Genomic DNA, 19,917 nt, shown 5'->3' on the forward strand with positions numbered 1-19,917 from the left:
TTTGATTAGTAGCAAACACAGACACGTTAGTGCAGTTAGGTCCATGGTTCTCAACCTGTGGGTCGCAGCCCCTTTGTCAAACCTGTCTCAAAATACTCACATTATGATTCGTAACATCATAATTCGTAACAACAGCAAAATTACAGTTATGAAGCAGCAATGAAATAATTTTATGGTTGGGGTCACCACAACATGAGGAACTGTATTAGAGTCACAGCAATAGGAAGGTTGAAACCACTGAGTTAGGTGGTGGCTTCAGTTAGGATTTGAAGAAGGGCACGGTACCATTTCAGGCAAAATTAGCACTGTGTTCTACACCTGAGCCTAAATATAGACCCAGTTCCATCATTATCTATCATGTACTTGAGACATGCTTGAAATTTGAATCCGTTAGATTTTTTCTTACCCTCTAAAGTGACATTAACAATAGGGAAAAATGCTGTTTGTAGCCTTGGCTGCCTTTGATTTACTTTGTAGACCAGGCTGCCCTCGAACTCAGAGATCTGCCTGCCTCTGCCTCCCTGAGCGCTGGGATCACAGGTGTGCGCCACAGTGCCCCGCTCCCTTCCTCTTAAGTGGAGCCTCTTCCCTCTTCCCAAGTGTAAGGATTACACCTGGTGTCTGTTAACTCCCCCCCCCCCCCCCCAGACAGGGTTTCACTGTGCAGCCTTGGCTGTCCTGGACTCGCTTTATAAACCAGGCTGGCCTCGAACTCAGAGCGATTCGCCTGCCTCTGCCTCCCGAGTGCTGGGATTATAGGCGTGTGCCACCACTGCCCGGCTGACAAGTAAAATCTTAAGGTTCTTTTCATTTTTGATGGGAAGATCGCTTGCTTTTAGTGTACACACACGTGTGTGTGTGTGTGTGTGTGTGTGTGTGTGTGTGCGCGTGCGCACGCGTACATGCGCGGTTGGTGAGTAAACAACAAGACCACCTGGCCTGGTGGCACGAAACAAACCCATAAACTGCTTGGGAAGCTAAGGCAGGAGCATCCCAACTCTAAGGCCTGACTTGGCACAGCCAGCTTGGGTGTCTCAAAATAAAAGGTGAGCAGCGCTGGGCATGAGGCTCCGTGTAGAGCGTGTCTAGCATGCACAGAAGCCCACGGCAGTCAGGCACGCTCACTGGCTTGCTTGCCTCTTTAGATTCAGTGTATTTTACTTCATGTGTATGAGTGTTTTGCTGGCTTGTCAGACACTGGATTTTCAGATTGTTTGTTTTTGCTTTTTCGAGACAGGGTTTCTCTGTGTAGCTTTAGCTGTCCTGGACTTGCATTGTAGACCAGGCTGTCCTCGAACTCACAGTGATCCACCTGCCTCTGCCTCCTGAGTGCTGGGATTAAAGGCGTGCGCCACTACTGACCGGCAGCTCAGCCCCTTTTAAAAAGAGTCTCTGGCCTAGGCTGGCTTCGGACCCCCTTTGTAGTTCAAGATGACCTTGAAGTTCAGATCTTCCTGTTTCATCAAGTGCTAGGAATCTAGGCCTGTGGCTCTGTACTCAGCCTTTGGCCTGTATAAAAAATGTGTGCATTTCTTACATGACTTAATAGTTCATGCTCAGGTTGGGCATGGTGGCGCACACTTTTAATTCCAGGGAGGCAGAGGCAGGTGGATCGCTGTGAGTTCGAGGCCAGCCTGGTCTACAAAGTGAGTCCAGGACAGCCAAGGCTACACAGAGAAACCCTCTCTCAAAAAAACCAAACAAAAACAAAAAACAGTTCATGCTCGCTCTTTGAATACTTTCTCCTTTGCTTTTATTCTTTTTCTTACTGGCATGTAAAACTCCTTGTATATTGTTGGCATCAATTCTTCTTAATAAGCATTGCAAATACCCTTTTCAGCTATGAATAGGAAGTGAGAAGGCAGCCTCTTGCAGCAAATGCTAATTCATTCAACATGGTGTTTGGTTAAATCAGTCGCTTGCCCTTGGTTATTGGAGCAGTGGTGAGCTCCTTTTGTTTCCCCTCCCTCAGAGACACATGGAACAGCTCCTTCCGTCTGAAATAAAGTCTGGCTCCGTGTTGGTTATAATTTGCTTTTTCTGGCTGGCACAGGCCTCTTTTTGTTTTCTGTCTTCTGACAGATTATAGGATTGTGGGGAAACAGCGTCCAGGGCTTTTTCAGGAACTGTGCCATTTTATCTACAGGAGAAGCCATTGGCTTTGGCACTAAAGAAAATTGGCTCTGTATTTAAAGATGCCAAATCATGCTTGATTCGCAAGTTTGCTGTCTCATTTTGTGTATGTGTGTGAAACTTTTTCAAGATGTTGGCTTTTTTTTTTTCCTACCATGTGCTACCCCAGCAGCATCCTAAGCCACAAATGCAGGCGCCCCCTGAGGATTAGGGAGTGGGAGCCACAGTGCTCCTCTGAATACCTTGTGGACTTCAAGCTTTTATTCTGGATTATCAGCTAATGACTGTTCTGTGGAGTCTTGAGTTACTTAGTTGTAGAAATGATTTGCCAGCTAAGGTGTCCTTTTTATTCTGTTTTTGAGCTAAGGTTTCACTTTGTTGCCCATGCTGGCCTGGAACTCTCAGTTAACCCAGGCTTTCCTTGAACTGAAATACCTCCTCAGTTGACGAATTAGAGACTTAAGCCACCATGCTCAGCTCAAAGATCTCTCTGACATAGGTCTGTCTCTCTGTCTGTCTTTCTTTTTTACTTTTTATTTTTTTATTTTTGAGACAGGGTTTCTCTGTGTAGCCCTGACTGTCCTGGACTCCCTTTTCTAGACCAGGCTGGCCTTGAACTCATGGAGATCTGCTTGCCTCTGCCTCCCAAGTGCTGGGATTAAAGGTGTGCACCACCACCGCCCGGCCCAGAGCTGTTTTTTAAAGGGTCTTTAGGTTTGAAGGTAATTTCACTTCCGTGTGGGGAGATGTCTCAGCTGGTAAGTTGCCTACCCAGCAGGCATGAGGATTTGAGTTAGAATTCCTAGACTCCACCTAAAAAGTGGTGTCTGCAACCGTAGAGCCTGGGGAATGGGGCATAGGCAGGTAGGTTCTAAAGCTTGTTGGCTAGCAAGAGTTAGCTGATCAGTGAGCTTCAGGCTCAGTGAGAAACCCTGTTTCAAAAAATAAAGGAACGGCCGGAGAGATGGGTCAGCAGTTAAGACCACTTACTGCTCCTGCAGAGATCCCAGGTCACACTTGCAGAGGAACACTTGGGTGGCTCCAGGGGATCTGATGCCTTTTTGTGGCCTCCAAGGGCACTTGTGTTTAGGTGGTGTTCATACATACAGGCAGACACAGACACAAAATAAAGGCACCAGAGGGGCGTACTTCTTGTTTTGTTACCTTGTAACTAACTTGTAGTGTCTACTGAACACAGTGTGTATAAGGCTATATATGTGTAAATATAGGTTTGCATACTAGGCAGATTCTCTACCACCAAGCAGCATTCCTAGACATCGCTATTTATATATTTATTTATTTAACTTTGAGACATAGAGTCTGTTTTGTAGCTCAGGCTGGCCTCGAACTCAGAGATCCACCTGCTTCTGCCTCCCGAGTGCTGAGATTATAGGTGTGCACCACTGCAGACATTGAAAAATTGTTTTACCTTTTCTGTATATATGTATTTTGCCTGTATATATGTATGTCTCTGCATCATGTGTATGCCTGGAGCCCTTGTAGGCCAAAGGAGGGCTTTGGGTCCCTTGGAACTGCATTACAGATACTTGTGAGCCAACATGTAGGTTTGGGAATTGAACCTTACTAGTCTTGAAGAGCAGTCAGTGCTCTTAGCAACTGAGCCAACTGCTCAGCCCTTTTCTTCTCCTTTTGAGAAAGATTTCTCTATGTGAAGTCCTGCCTCACCTGGAATTGGCTATCTAGACCAGACCAGAGTGCACTCTGCCTGCATGTACACCTGCAGGCCAGAAGAGGGCGTCAGATCACATTACAGATGGTTGTAAGCCACCATGTGGGTGCTGGGAATTGAACTCAGGACCTCTGGAAGAGCAGTCAGTGCTCTTAACCTCTGAGCCATCTCTCCAGCCCTCCCTGGCTCCCTTTCTTTTGTTATTATTTACTTAATTTGTGGTGAAGGTGCTAAGCTTAGTGCTCTATCACTGAGCTACGCCTCTAGCTCTTGCTTTGTTTTACATTGTATCTGTGCATAGAGAAGTAAAGGGGTTATAGAATGTGATGCAGTTAACAGTTTGCAATTAATTACAAGAACTTTGGTCAAAAATGACAGCATACATACTTATTTTCTTCACTTTCCAGCCTTTCCCACCTCTCCACTCTCCTCTCCTCTTTTCTTACCTCTCCTTGTGTTGGCGATGGAACCCAGGGCCTTAAATTAGCTAATATCACAGCTCTCTCACTGGCCCATGCACACCCCTTCCCAGGTCTCAGCCTGTGCTTGCCTCCAACTTCTGATGTTACCTCGTCTATTCTTCCTGGTTTTGTTTTTTAATGGAATTCTAGGGACTGAACCTAGGTCTTAATGCATACTAGGCAAACAGCTACATCCGCAGGACACCCCCTCTTTGTTTTTGTTAAATGAAGCCCATATGTTGCTCTACCACTACACCCTGAGGAACTATACATCACACCACTTTTTCCGCATAGTCCATCCCAGCCACAGTTAGGTTTGGGTATAGACATCCAAGCATGCAGCATCAGTGTTGCTGTTTTTAACAAATATTTGGATATGTCGTTTTATTTATTTATTTACTTATTTATTGTTTTTCGAGACAAGGTTTCTCTGTGTAGCACTGGCTGTCCTGGACTTGCATTGTAGACCAGGTTGGCCTCCCTGAGTGCTGGGATCACAGGTGAGTGCCATAGCGCCTGGCTTTGGAAATGTAAGGAGACCTATTTTTTCTGCATCTGAATTATACTGAAATCTGATAAGTGGTAGATTGTACTTGGATGGTACAGGTTGAGGCCAACTTTGTGATCTTCGTTTGTTTTTATTTATTTTTGCAGGAGATTTGATGTGTTCCCCTCCTCCCTAACTCCACCAACTTCCAGATATGTACTTTCTCACTTTTCTCCTTCCCCCCAGTTTCCCTCAGGGGGAAAGCAAGGATTTCCAAGAGGTAAAACTGGTGCAGTTGATTAATACCTAAATCCACCGTTTTGACAGAATGCAGTTAAGATTATCTGAGAAAAAAAGGAAGGTAACGCAGAAAGGCCTGGGGAGCATCCTTTTTGTGGTTGGGTGTCTTCCGGTGGTTAATTGGTTTGGAAGTCTGAAGCGTTCTGGCAGGAAACACCGGAGGGCTGGTCACTCTTAGGACCAGGACGAGAGTGGGTGGAGGAGCTGGAGAGGCGACGGGCGCGGCACCACTTGGTCCGGCGGCTGGATGCTAAGCTCCCAGCTTCCGGGTGGGCACCAGGAGAGATGGGGGCAGCGCTAACAAAGAGGAGCCGTGCAGGGGCCGGGGCCGTGGGTAGCTGGCCTATCCCCGGCGGCTGACCTCCCAATGGGCCTCCTCAGTTGGCTGTGTGGCAAGTCGCTCTGCTGGTTCCTTGGCTCACGATTGGCTGTATAGACAGGAGGGAGCTTGCAAAGAGCAGGGATGGAGTTGAGGGGGCGGGGCTGGCTTCCGGCGGCGGAGGGGAGCGAGCTGGAGCAGGCTGGGGGAGGGGGTGTCGGCGCACCACGGAGTGCAGCGCTCTTGGTGAGCCTGGCACCCGGAGTAGCCGTCTCCCCCTCCCCCTGGCAGAGCCGCTAGAAGCCCCCTCTCTTCTGTCCTTCCGGGACTGGGGTGAGCAGGGCTGCACTGTCCCAGGCCGGCGGGGCGGAGCCCGGAGCCCCACTGAGCGCTGCAGAGCCAACCTCACCTCCTGCCCAGGGCGCAAGGTGTGTGTGTTTTTTCTAACGCCTCCCGGACTTTAGCCGACTTAACCTTGTAAGAAAGGGGAAATGGAATGGGAAATAACGATCTTTGCGTCTCATCACCTTATTTTTATTTTCCAGTTCTACCTTTCAGCCTTCTTTCTGTCTCTTCATCTCACCCCTGCAGCTGGTTAAGGAGATTCAGGACACTTATCTCTTTTTACCGACGTATAGATGTCGGCCGCGTAGTAAATTGCACAGATGGAAAAAAGAGGAGCCCTGTTCATGTGGCATCTGATGCGGTAAACCGGAGGGGGAAAGACAGGACCCAGGATAAGGGGTTTTGACCTGCAGCATCTGCGTTCATTAAGGCTGCCCTTATTCTCGTTCGGTCTGTCTTAATCAGCAGCGGTAATCTTAAAGAGGCGGAGGTTTGGGTGGAAAGAAGGAGCAGCCCTCAGGCCGTGGTAGTTAAAAGCAATCCTGATAATTGTTAGCGATTAACTCTGGTGAAGTCCCTTCCCAGAGAACCCTGTCACAGGCTTTGTGTATTGGCTCAGCCCTATAGGAGAAAGAGCTGGCGCGGGGAAACTTGCCTTCTTACAGAACTTGAAGGCTTTATCAGCGTCTCCATTGCTGTGTGTCTTGTATTCATAGTTAGTGATGTTCACGGGTTCGTGAAGGGATTCGGTTCTGTCACGGAACAGCAAAGCTGCATCTTTAAAAAATACAGATAACTTTAATTTGTCTTTTAAGAGTTCTCATCCTCAGTCTTTATTGATTTGGGTGGGCGAAGCATTATTATTTAGACGATGTTTTATTTGGAGTTCTTTGCCTTTGTAACTTACAATTAAAAAAAAAAAAGAGGAACTCTATAGTTGAGGTTCAGGCTGGAATGGAATTCCTATCCTGCTTTAGTGCCCCTAAACTGTGGGGAACTAACAGGTGTGCACCACTGCACTCGATTTGGATCCTTTCTGAAGCACACAGAGTCTCTACAGCTCAGATTAATGAATTTCTTTTACGTATTTTAAATAGAAGGAAAGTTACCAGTTGAAGGTAAAATGCCCAGAAATTACAATGTCAGGAACAAAGGGTGTGCGTACTGGGTAGCAACGTTCATGTTGGTTTAGTTTTTTGTTTTGTTTTGTTATTATTTTTCTACAGGGTCTCCTTGTGTAGTCTTGCTTGGCCTGGTAGCCAGGACTGGCTAGGATTTACAGCAATCTAACCTGCTTCCGTCTCCTCAGTGCTGGGCTAACAGCCACCATCTCTGGCTTGGTCTTTGCTTTAATTGTGCCTTTTCAATCAAAGGTGTTTGGGACTAGTTTTATCTTTATGTTGATTAGCAAAGACCTATGTCAGAAGAGAGGAATACCAATTTCATGACAATATTTTATATAAATATTAACTAAAGTGATTCATTAATTTTCGTAATCCAGGCTGTTTCATAATTTCCAGTGGTTGTTGTAACTGGAGTTCAATTTTGAAGATGTAATTGATGTTATGCAGCTGTGTTACAGTTTTAGCTGGATGAGTAATTTTTCTTGATTTATTTTATCCCTAGGCAGCCAGGAACAATTGGGATGAGAGTCAAGTATTACGGAAGATAGGGCTCGGGATGTAGCTTAGTCAGAGTAGGGTGCATGTCTAGCATCTAAGAGGCTCTAGGGAGACGGAGGAAGAAAGATTGGAACTTTAAAGCCAACCTGGGCTACACTGTCTCAAGACAAAACAATACACAGGAGGAAAATAGAAATGATGGGAAATGATGGGACACGAAATCACCTCAGTTTATGGAAAAATAGATGAGGAAATGAACTTTCTGTTTCCACATATGTATATGTACATACAAACACAAATATTTTATGCATGTGACATTTCAAGTAGGCTTAGTATATATAGAATTATTTACAAAAAGGAAGTTCACAGTAATCCCCTGTTGGCTTTAGAGCTTTCATTTCGTATGCTTTTATTCCTAAAGGCTCTGAATTATGTTTAAATTGGGAAGAGGATCGAGCCTTCAGATGTGTCTTACCTAACTCATTACTTAATGAGAACAGAGTGTTAAAAATTACTGATTCAAGCTTTGGACAACTAGGGTATGGAATAAAATGTAATGTATTTATTTTTCTTCTTTGTTTGAGACAGGGTCTCTTATAGTTCTGGCTAGCCTGGAATTCAATACATTGATTAGGCTGTAGATCCGCCTGTGTGCCTTCTCGGTGCTGGGGTAGAGGTGTGACCCATAACACCTATGAAGTTTGCTCTGCTCTCCAGCAAGGTGGGGAAGCCACAGGAAATGCCCTTGGATGCTGTGGTGCTGTAGATTGGTTGCCCTCCTGTTTGCTACCCTAGAGTTTTCTTTTTTCCTTTCCAGTTGTGAACACTTAATAGGGCTTTTATAAAGTTATGCTATACTTTGCTCCCTGTTTTTGTTTTTGAGATAGGGTCTTACTCTGCAGCTCAGCCTGGTCTTAAGGTGTATGTGTCTTGTGTGCACATTAGTGTGCAGGTTATGTGTCTGTGTGTATGTGCAGGTGTATGTGTGAGCATGTGTCTATGTGCAGGTATGTGTGTGCATGTGCAGTGTCTGTGTGCACGTGCATGTGCAGGTTATGTGCGAGCATGTGTCTATGTGCATGTGCGGGCATATGTGTGTGCAGCACAGGTGTTTGTATCTGTGTGTACGTGCATGTACAGGTGTCTGTGCCTGTGCAGGTGTATGTGTATGTGGGCATGTGTAGGTGTATGTGTGTGCATGTGCAGGTATATGTGTCTGTGTACATATGTCGGTGTGCATGTGCAGGTGTATGTGTCTGTGTGTACATGCATGTACAGGTGTCTATGCATGTGTCTGCGTGTGCGTGGTTACGTTTACTGGTCCTGGTGGCCTCATGTGGAGGCCAGAGGGTGACATGAAGAAGCTTTCTTCACCTGGGCACAGTGGCACACACCTGGGCACGGTGGCACATGCCTAGGCTCGCCTGTAGTCACATCTAGGATAGCCAAGGCTACACAGAGAAACCCTGTTTTGAAAAACAAAGACTTTTTAAAAGTTTTCTTCAAATGGCTGCTTTACTTTAAAAATAAAAGGTTTAAAACTTCTCATTTTATGCGTATAGGTGTTTGGCCTATATATATGCCTGTGGACCATGTGTGTGTCTCATGTCCTTGAAGACCAGAAGAGAGCTTGGCATCCTCTGGAATTTGTGTTATAGGCAAATAGTTGTAAGCTTCTGTAAGGGTGCTTGGAAGTGAAACCAGGAAGAGCAGCCAGCGCTTTTTGTTAGTCTCGTGGCTCCAGCCTTTGTAAACCTTATTTTTTAGGTCAGGATTTCTTATTGGCCACAGCCCTTGTTGACTTGAACAGAGCAAGCTCCCTCCTCCCCCTAGATCTGTCACCTAGCACTGTAGTTACAGACATGGCCTGCTCCACCTAGCTTTATGTAGATGTTGGGGACCCAAATTTGGGATTTTTTTTGTTTTGTTTTTTTTGTCTGGTTGGTTGGTTGGTTTTGGTTTTAGTTTAGTTTAGTTTTGTTTTTTTAAACAGGGTCTCTTATGTGGTTCTGACTGGCCTGGAACTCACAGAGATCCTTCTGCCTCTGCCTCCCAAGTGCTGGGATCAAAGATATGTGTCACCACGCCTGGCCCCCACATTCAGGTCTTTATAAAGCTTGTGCAGTAAGGAACTCACCCAGGGAGCCATTTCCTCACTGTGAACTCTTGATCCTCCAGCCTCAGACTTCCAAGGGCTGGAATTACAATTTTCTCTTACTGTATTAATTTTTGCAGTGTAGAGGGCTTTGTGCATGTAGGCAAAGCACTCTACCACCTGAGTTATCTACCTCCAGGTCTAACATATCTATTTTCTTGTCTGGTTGTGCAGTCAATAATTTGCATGGTGCTGTAGTTGGGGTTCCCCAAAGAATTTTTCCCACGAGGCAAAAGGCTATGTATAGAACTGTTGATGGGTGTGTCTGCATTCGTCTCCAGGAATCATTTAAAGGGCTTGGAAACTCAGATTTATCTACTGCAAGGAAACAATTATACAAAGCTCTGACTTGCAGTTTATTAGATTATGGAGACAGTGCTGCTGAAGTTAAAGTAACTCACTGAATTTCCTTTAGTAATGTGTTGTATCCATTATCTTAGCTCTGTGAGCTGCACTTTTTATTTATTTATTTTTGTGAGCTGCACTTTATTCATTTATTTATTTTTTGTTTGTTTGTTTGTTTTTTGAGACAGAGTCTCTCTGTGTAGCCTTGGCTGTCCTGGACTCGCTTTGTAGACCAGGCTGGCCTCGAACTCCACCTGCCTCTGCCTCCCAAGTGCTGGGATTAAAGGCGTGCGCCACCACGCCCGGCTGAGTTGCACTTTAGAATGTAAGAAAATGGCCCTAAGTTCTCTTTAAGAGGGACTCTCGTCTCATCATGTCTGAAGTATTGGATCCTTGGCTTTGCTTAATTCCTGTAATAATCTGCTCAGGTGTGGTAAGGTTTGTAACCAGGAAAAACTTACTCAAGGTGAGAAAATACTGGAGGTAAAAAAAGATCTGAAAACACTGAGCGGTAAATAGTGCATTCATATGGAGATGTGTCTGATGACAGAGTTTAGTGTTATCAGCCATATGCCACAGCCAGTGTCCCCCCCCCACCCCGCAGGGGTTCCCGTGAACTGGCATTGTAGACCAGGCTGGCCTCCAACCCAGAGATCTGCTTGCCTCTGCCTCCCAAGTTCACAACCAGTATCTTGTGCTTGTTCTAGCTTCCTTCCTTTATTATTTATTTTTTAAAAATATTTTTTAAAAGATTTATTATTTATTTATTATGTATACAGTATCTTGCCTGCATATATACCTGTACTCCACACCAGATCTCATTATAGATGGTGTGAGCCACCTTGTGGTTGCTGGGAATTGAACTCAGGACCTTTGGAAGAGCAGCCAGTGCTCTTAACCACTGAGCCATCTCTCCAGCCCCTCTTTATTTTTTTATTGTGTGTACACACATGCACAGGGCTCACCAGGAGTATATGGAGGTCAGAGGGCACCTTGTGGGAGTTGGTTCTCTGTTTGTGTGGTCCCTGGAGATTGAACTCAGGTAGTCAGAGTAGCCAACAAACTTCTCTACCTGCCGAGCCACCCAGGAGCTCCGGGGCTGGACTCTTGAGTCAAGCTCAGTCTTTTGAGGGAGTTCTTTGCTATGAGTTTGATCCTGAGGGCTGTGGACTGTTTACCACGCCTTTAATCCCAGTACTCAGGAGGCAGAGGCAGGCAGATCACTGTGAGTTCAAGGCCAGCCTGGTCTACAAAGTGGGTACAGGACAGCCAGGGCTGTTACAGAGAAACTCTTTCTCAAAAAACCTAAGAAAAATTCTTGTGTTGAGTCACCAGCCGTTCATCCAAAGGATCTGGGTTCAACTCCCAACACTCATGAGGCAGTTCACAACTATGTGTCATTGTAGCTAGCTCCAGGGGATCTGACACCTTCACACAGACACACATGCAGGCAAAGTACCTATTCATATAAAATTCAATAAATTATTGAGGGGGAGCTTGTTGAATGTGTAGATATGTAGTTCAGTGCCTCAAAATAAAGGCTGAGGTAGGATTTTAAATTTGAGACTAGCCTGTGCTATATAGGGAGACCATAAGGCAACAAATAAATTAGTCAAATAAACAGCTGACTGATAAATAGATTTAATTTTACACAGTAAATTTTGCTTTTGGATCAGGCGGTGGATGAGGTTGCTCTGTGGATCACTCTGTTTGAATCTCTGATTTTATAACTAGTGGGACAGTGAGCTAACATGTCCATTTTGGAAGCAGGCCAGTGATAACACTGCCCCTGGGCCTGGACGGATTGAAAATAGGGCAGAGTAAACAATCGAGGGCATAAATAATGAATCTTCCTGCTGAGTCTTGGGGGAGTGAGAGAGATTATCAGCAAAGCTGTTCAGTCCCTCAGTGAAAGAGGAAGAGCCCGCTGAATTAATTACCTGGGCTGTGCTTGTTACCTGAGTGCATTATGGGATTGCTGGAGCCATTCAAACAAAGCTACCTTTCAATTAAAAAATTTTGTATTATTTTGTATGTATGGGTGTTTGGCTGTGTGTGTCTGTGTACCGTGTCATGACTAGTGTCCTCAGAAGCTGGAAGAGAGTGTTGGCTCTCCCAGAACTGAACTTACCGAGGGTTGTGAGTTGCCACCTGGGTGCTGTGAATCAAACCCCAGGTCCTCTGAGAGAGCAGCCTGTACTCGCACTACTGAGCTGTCTCTCCAGCCTCCAAAGCTACCTTTGCATTACAGACTTACCTTTTTTTTCAACCTAATAAATCAAGTTTTTTTTGTTTTTGTTTTTAATCTACTCTTTAGAATGCAGCAGGCCTTTTCATCCTTCCCAGATTTGGTTCTCTGTGAACAATGAGCGGTTTTTTTGTATGGCAAAATCTTAGACCTCTGCTTAATGAGAAGTTTCATTATTTGTGAATTTATGAGGCAAATGAAAAGTCTGGCCTGCTTTAAAGGAGCTCTTTGGTGACTTGAGTGCGTGTCATACTTCAAAATTAACAATTCAAAGTAGGTTAAGCCAGGAATTTCTTTCTTTCTTTCTTTCTTTCTTTCTTTCTTTCTTTTTTTTTTTTTTTGGTTTTTTGAGACAGGGTTTCTCTGTGTAGTCTTGGCTGTCCTGCACTCACTTTGTAGACCAGGCTGGCTTCGAACTCAGCGATCTGCCTGCCTCTGCCTCCCGAGTGCTGGGATTAAAGGCGTGCGCCACCACCGCCCGGCTTAAGCCAGGAGTTTCTTTAGCTCAAAAACTGTTTCTGGTTTGTTTGTTTGTTTTTAAACGTTTTCAAGAGAGGAATTCTCTGGGCAACAGCCCTGACAGTCTTAGACTCGCTTTGTAGAACAGGCCGCTTGGGACTCACGGAGATCCACTTACCTCTGCCTCCCGAGTGCTGGGATTAAAGGCATGCACCACCATGCCTGGCCCATTTCTAGTATTACGGTAAATATTTTTACTTTGAGATGTCTTTTCGTCTGATGGTTCAATAATTATTTTCTCAGTATTTTTCCAGAGGAGAATTAAAGCTTAAAAAAAAAAAAATCCAGATTATGTAGTGATTTGGTGGTAAGGTCAGGCCCAGAACCATGATTTCTGAGTTAGAATCTTCCCTTCTCTGAGTTTCAGGGAGGTGTGGAGTTCGCAGTCCTGCCTGGGTCTCAGCCGCTGAGCTTACAGAGCTGTAACAGGAGCCCTTGAACTCTGCACCTTCCTCCTTCTGTTGCTAGAATTACAAGCATTGTCCTATTTTGATTTCTTTTTCTGGATTTCTAACTGTATTTAGTAGTTTTCTCCTCTAATGTACAAGCTCCTTCTTTTAAATTATTTAAAGATAGGGATAGAACTCAGTGGAAGAGCATATGCTTAGCATTCCCCAAAGCTCTGGGCTCCATCCCCAGCGCTGAAAAAATAATCTCCTGTCTTCCCCTTGAGATGCTGTTTTTGTTTCTCTGGTTGCCAAGGGAATGCAAAGATCAGGACACTATTAGCAATCAAAAGAAGAAAGGAAAAAAGGTTCACTGTAAGGTGTTATATTTAGTTCTCTTTTATTTCTTAATAAAGAGAAGAAAAGCCATGAATTTTAGGAAGGGAACATTGGGCTGATTAAAACACTCCACAACAGACCAAGTTTGTTACACTTCAGCCTATCCATAGGGGGCAGAGGCTGTCCTTACCAACAGGCGGCCAGGGCTAAAGGTAAAGCTGCCTTTCTGATCAGTGAAACAATCAATTCTTGATTATTCATTTATTTGTACAGAAAATCAAACAAGCAAAACATAGGCAAAAGTATCCCAAGATGTTTCCAGAGCCATATTTTTATTTTATTACTTTACATGTTTGGATGTTTTGCCTATGAATGTCTATACACTTTGTGTGTACCAGGACCGACAGAGCCAGAAGAGTTGCAGGTGGTTGCAAGGCACCTTTTTGGGATGAGGGTCTCGGTATGTAGCCCTGGCTGGCCTGGAACTAGTGTAAATCAGGCTGAGTTCAAAATCACAGAGATCTACCAACATCTGACTCCAAACACCAGGATTAAAGGATCCAGCCCCTGCTGTTTTTGAGACAGAGGCACTGTACCAGGCACTTACAGATAAGGTCTGACTTAGCCCTTTCAGTTAAGGTGCTAGGTCTACTTTACATTAACTTTCTCTCTCTCTCTCTCTCTGTGTGTGTGTGTGTGTGTGTGTGTGTGTGTGTGTGTGTGTGTGTGTGTGTGTGTCTCGGGGGCAGTATTGAGACAGGGGCCATGTAGGTCATTATGATGTCTTGCCGGGGTGGTCTGTGACCATGGCCAGCAAGAGACAATAAAGCATAAGACATAGCTGGTGTGCTGATGCACTCAGGAGGTGGAGGCAGGTGGATCTCTGCAGCCAGCCTGGTCTACAGAGCAGAGGTCTGTGACTGCCAGGGCTACAAGGAGAAACCCTGTCTCAACAAACAAAAAGCAACAACAAAAAGGGGAGGTGGGTGGGGAGGGTTAGGGTTAGGGTTAGGGTTAGGCTTAAGACATGACTACATGAAAACTCTTTGTAAAGCACATGAAACATCTTCCACAATGACAGGTTCTTTTTTTTTTTTTTTTTTTTTTAAGATTTTATTTATTATTTATACAGTATTCTGCTCCCGTGTGTGCCTGCAGGCCAGAAGAGGGCACCAGATCTTACTGTAGATGGTTGTGAGCCACCATGTGGTTGCTGGGACTTGAACTCAGGGTCTTTGGAAGAGCAGGCAGTGCTCTTAACCTCTGAGCCATCTCTCCAGCCCCACCCCGACCCCCTCATTCTTTTACTTCTTTCTACCTTCCACCTTCCATGTGTGGGGATAACCATGCTTAGCTGTCTGTGATTTTTGTATGTATGTGTGTGTGTGTTTTGTTGTTTTGAGTCTGTCTTTGTAGCCCTGGCTGTCCTGTGACTTCTAGGTAGACCAGGCTGGCTTCTAACTCAGATCTGTCTGCCCCTTTAACAACCTTATTCACATTTTCACCAGGGATTTTGTTCTTCTTTTTGTATTCTCAATATACAGTCTTGCACAGAGTCTGATGCATGATAGATGCTTAGTGAGTGAGTGTGAGTGAACATTTACTAAATGTGTTGGTTTCAGGCTGTTTGTCTTCTGTCTATATTACAATGTCTAGGTCTCTCACTTGTAATAATTTTTTTTAATATTGCAGATGCAATTACACTTTTTCATATCTGACAATCTCCCCTCCTTTAATGGGGAATTGTGTGTGAATGCGCTATAGCTGATGAATGTTACAAATTATATATATATATATATATTTTTTTTTTTTTCTTTTTCCTAGACAAGGTCTCTCTGTGTAGCCTTGGCTGTCCTGGACTCACTTTGTAGACCAGGCTGGCCTCAAACTCACAGCCATCCACCTGCCTCTGCCTCCTGAGTGCTGGAATTAAAGACGTGCACCACCACGCCTGGCTTATATATTTAAAATTTAAAAGTAGAAAAGGGGTGTTTATTCAATGCTGCTAACACACTGGGAAAAGACACAAAAAAGATCCAGTGGGGGGCTGGAGGGATGCCTCAGAGGTTAAGAGTACTGCCTGTTTTTCCAAAGGTCCTGAGTTCAATCCCGAGCAACCACATGGTGACTCACCACCATCTATAATGAGATCTGGTACCCTCTTCTGTCTTTTGGTATGCATGCAGGCAAAACACTGTATACTTAATAAATAAATAAGTCTTAAAAAAAAAAAAAAGATCCAGTGACCCCACCCCCCACCCCCTAGTCTTGGGCCCTGAAATGAGATTCAGGTTTGTTTTACTTACTTACTTACTATTTATTTTTGAGATTCAAGTTTAAGTAGAAGACCAGGTGAGTAGGTCCGTTGGCTCATCATTGGCTCTCTGATCTGCAACCTCACTCCTGGAGAGAGGTCTCTGCCCGTTGTTTTAGGGTCTTTGCTTTAGTAGTCTGAGACCAGAAGTATGTTTGGAATATATTCATCTCTACCAGATGGTTAAATCTACCTTTCTTCCTCTCTTTCTCCCTTCCTTCCTTCCTTTCTTTCTCTTTTGTAAAGAGCAGTTTTATTGCTAGGAAAATAAAGATGACACAGGACTCCAAATAATCAAAATTGCAGGAGAATCAGCTCTTTGCTGGGTGTCCCATTCACACACACACCTCATGCTCTCCTCAGATCCGGAAAAAACATGAACCACCTTACGTGTTCTCATCAAGGGGCAGTCCTTCCTTTCTTGTGTACAAGAAGGGTTTAAACCTCAGTTTTGAGATGGACCATGCTTGTGTCTGACACAAATACAGTTAACTGCATATAAGCAGGAGCTAAGGCTAGACCACAGTAGCTGTGTGTAACATCATTTTCCCCGCAACCTCTTGGCTTTAGTTTCTTTTGAAGGGCCGGCACAGTCAACTCCATCTTGAGACGGGGCCTTGCCCTGGAGCCTAGGCTGGTCTTGAACTCAGGATCCCCCTGTTCGAGCTTCCTGAGTGCGAGAGAATTCCAGGCAAGGGCTGCCATGCAGAGCATGGCTTCGTTTAAATTCCACCAGCTCCCTGTCTCCTCTGTGAACAGTGAGTGATCTCTAAAGACATTGCTGATTAACCATCTGCCAGGGTGTTCTCCATTTCCCCATGGCGCCAGGATAAGATCTGTCCCGGTTGGTTTCCAGCTCATTCTGTCTGTCCTGTGGGCAGCGTCCTAGCTTCTCACAAGGCGTTTGTTCAAGATGCCTTTCCAGAAGCTGTACTTGCATTAATTTTTAGAAGGCTTATGTAGCACAAGAGGCGTGTCTAGCTTTCTCAGCGCTCTCATGCTTCTGAACTGTTATGGAGTTAATGGAGGACTAGAAAAGAAAAACCAAATTTTAAATGTATTTTGGGAATCTGTTATCTAATTTTAACTTGGGAGTATTTTTATTTTATCTTATTTTTAAACAAAGACAAAAAGCTTTAAAAAAAAATGGCCAGCCCTAGTGGCACATGCCTTTAAATCTCAGAATTAATATGGGGGGCAGAAGCAGGCAGATCACTGTGTCCAGGCCAGGCCAGGCCAGCTAGAACTATACACCCAGTCTCAGGAAAAAAAAAAAATCCTATTTTTATAACAATGACAAGTTGGTGTTCTGTTTATAAATATCTTTTATCTATTCCTTGACAGTTTCTTACATATGAATAAAGTATTTTGATCATATCTACCCTCAAATCCTGCCTTTTAAAAAAATATATTTTATTTAGTTTTAACCTATGTGCATTGGTGTGAAAGTGTCAGATCTTGGAGTTACGGACAGTTGTGAGCTGCCATGTGGGTGCTGGGAATTGAACCCGGGTCCTTTGGAAGAACAGGTAGTACTCTTAACCACTGAGCCATCTCTCCAGCCCCCCCAACTCTGCTTTTTACGCCACCATCTTACTCCTCTCAGGTATCCCCAACAGGTCGCTCTCCGCTCTTCATGTTTTCTTCTTTTTAAAGCCCCCTGAGTCTATTTAGTGCCGCCTGTTGGAATGTTTCCTGATCTTGTTGGCTTGGTCTTCGGCAGTCACCGTAGCTGCAGTGAACTCCTGAGTGCAGGGAACCTGAGTGTCCAGAACCACACCACACCTCCCTATCTTCTGGCTCTTACATCTTTATAGGACCTTCCTCTGTCACGGTCCTTAAGCCTTCAGGCCTGGGGGTAGGCTGGGGGCGATGATATAGATGTGCCTGAGACTCAGCACACCTGCTCTAAGCATTTTGACTCATTGTGAATCCCTCAGTACCGGCTGCCCACTGCAGAAGAGCAGCCTTTCCTGACCGAGGTTGAAGGCCAGTAAGCATAAACGTACACAGAAGGCAGTGTGACCTGTCAGTTTAGCAAACTACTGTTATTGTTAGGAGGTCACCTGCTAGGGCCCATGACTTCCTCAAGCCTGAGATCAGGGTTACGATTCCGTCTTACTCCCCCCCCCCCCCCCCCCCCCGTGGAACAAGCCCCAAATCCAGTCCAGAAGCACTGACCCGTAGCCTTCGTGCCTCCGTTGAGCAGCGAGCACATGCTGTTTGGCTGGTGGGTATTGTAGAACGTATGGCCACCATAGATGGCTTTTCTCCCTTGGGGACATGCACAGCACCTTCCAGCAGAGTGCAGCAAGCCCTAGCCAGCAGGGAGGACGTTTTCAGGTAGTTCCAGTTTGATTTTTCTGTGCTGTATTCAAAATGTGTTTGAGAGTAATACAGTCTTGCTATCTAGCCCGGACACACTACAGAGAACAACAGCAGCCTGTGTCTCAGCCCTGCACAGGAGCGCAGCGGGAGGCATCTCACACCTGGCACTGGGATCTTCAGCTTTTGAGACAGGGTTTCTCTGTGTAGCCCTGGCTGTCCTGGAACTTGCTGTGTACACCAGAGTGGCCTCGAACTCACAGAATTTATGAAGGGGGAGAAAAGTAATAGTGAGCATTTGGGACATGTCTAATCCCAGTACTCAAAAGACAAACCTGGGAGAGTTGCTTTGACTTTGAGGCCAGCCTGGACCGGGAAACAAGATCCTGTCTCAGTAAACAACCACAACACGGTCAGGTGAGATGCTCAGTGAGTAGAGGGCACTGCTGCCAAGCCTGAGGATTGGATGGTTTTAGTTCAGTCTCTGGGACCCACAGGGTGGAAGGAAAAACTATCTCTTGAGTTGTTCTCTGACTCCAGCATTCATGTGTACATACACACACAGAGATCGTTCTGTGTGTAACCAAAACATGTTTTGTCAGCAATAAATATAAAAATACAAAATTAATTAAAAGGGGAAAAAAGAGGTAGCACCACCAAGGGCCAGTTGTGATGGCCACACCTTTAATTCTAGCTCTCAGAAAGTAGAGACAACAGGCAGATCTTTGAGTTTTAGGCCAGCCTGGTCTGCAGAGCAAGTTTCAGGATAGTCAGAGCAACATAGCAAGACCATGTCTCCTTTTTTTAAAAAAAAAAAAAAAAAAAAAAAAAAAGTAAAAAATAATCTGAGGGGCTGGAGGCTCAGAGGTTAAGGGCACTGACTGCTTCTCCAGAGGTCCTGAGTTCAATCCCCTGCAACCACATGGCAGCTCACAGCCATCTGTAATGTGATCTGCTGCCCTCTTCCGGCCACAGGTGTACATTCAAACAGAGCATTGTATACATAATAATGAATAAATAAATCTTTAAAAAAAACAAACAAACTGAGCCGGGTGTGGTAGCACATGCCTTTGATCATAGCGCTCAGGGAGGCAGAGGCAGGTGGATCTCTCTGAGTTCGAGGCCAGCCTAGTTTACAAAGTGAGTCCAGGACAGCCAAGGCTACACAGCAGAACCCTGTTTGTGTGTGTTGGGGGGGTGGGGTATCTGTACCTGAATAGGGTCAGCCTAATGGGCCACATGCTCACTGAAAGTTCAAGGCCAGCTTGGGCTACATAGTGCATTTGATGCCAGCAGAGCTTTATAGTAAGACTATTTTAAAAAGAGAGCCAGGCATGGTGGTACTTTAATCTCAGTACTCAGAGGTAGACCCCTGGTTCCTATGGAAAAAACCCAAGTTGTCCTCTGTGTATACAGTGGCACATACATACTCACAAACAAATAAATAAAATATAAAAATAGGAATGAGTTTATGTTGGGTTCTCTCTTTTTTAAATTTATTTTTTATTTATGTGTATGTGTGAGAGCCTGCATAAGTGTGTGTGCACTGTGTGCATGCTGGAGCCCAAGGAGACAAGACGAAAACATTAGTTCCCCTGGAACTGAGAGTCCTGTGTAGTTGTGAGCTGCCGTGTGGGTGCTGGGAATTGACCTCAGGTCCTCTGCAGGAGCAGTGAGCACTTTGAAGTGCTGAGCCATCTCTCCAGCCCCCCCCCCCCCAGTGTAATCTCTTAGTAGAACATACTGGTGGCAGAGAATGCACACAGCCCAGAGCTTCAGAGCACAGAGGGGAGGCCGAGTGCTTTGCTCAGGTTGTGCAGAGGAAACTTACCGCTTCTTAGCAATCGGCAGCTGTACTGGCCTTGGCTATGGTTAAAATTCATCTTTATCAGAAGCACTGGTTAATGATTTTTCTCCTGGCTCAACACG

General features: G+C 45.1%; 1 protein-coding gene across 4 annotated transcripts in view; it reads left to right on the forward strand.

Moving 5' to 3' along the window:
• Positions 1 to 19,917, forward strand: part of FAM222B (family with sequence similarity 222 member B) — a 62,554-nt gene that overhangs the window by 16,549 nt on the left and 26,088 nt on the right. The window contains exon 1 of one of the 4 annotated variants that reach the window (XM_084747969.1): positions 5,541 to 5,818. The exons of 2 other annotated variants lie outside the window; for them this stretch is intronic. The gene's annotated coding sequence lies outside the window, so the exon portion shown is untranslated. Of the gene's footprint in view, positions 1 to 5,540; positions 5,819 to 5,843; positions 5,868 to 19,917 lie in introns of those variants that run through there. One more of the 4 variants, XM_084747971.1, reaches the window with a different exon arrangement.

The sequence above is a fragment of the Acomys minous genome, assembly GCF_964271855.1.
Source record: "Acomys minous genome assembly, chromosome: 12".
Lineage (NCBI taxonomy): Eukaryota > Metazoa > Chordata > Mammalia > Rodentia > Muridae > Acomys > Acomys minous.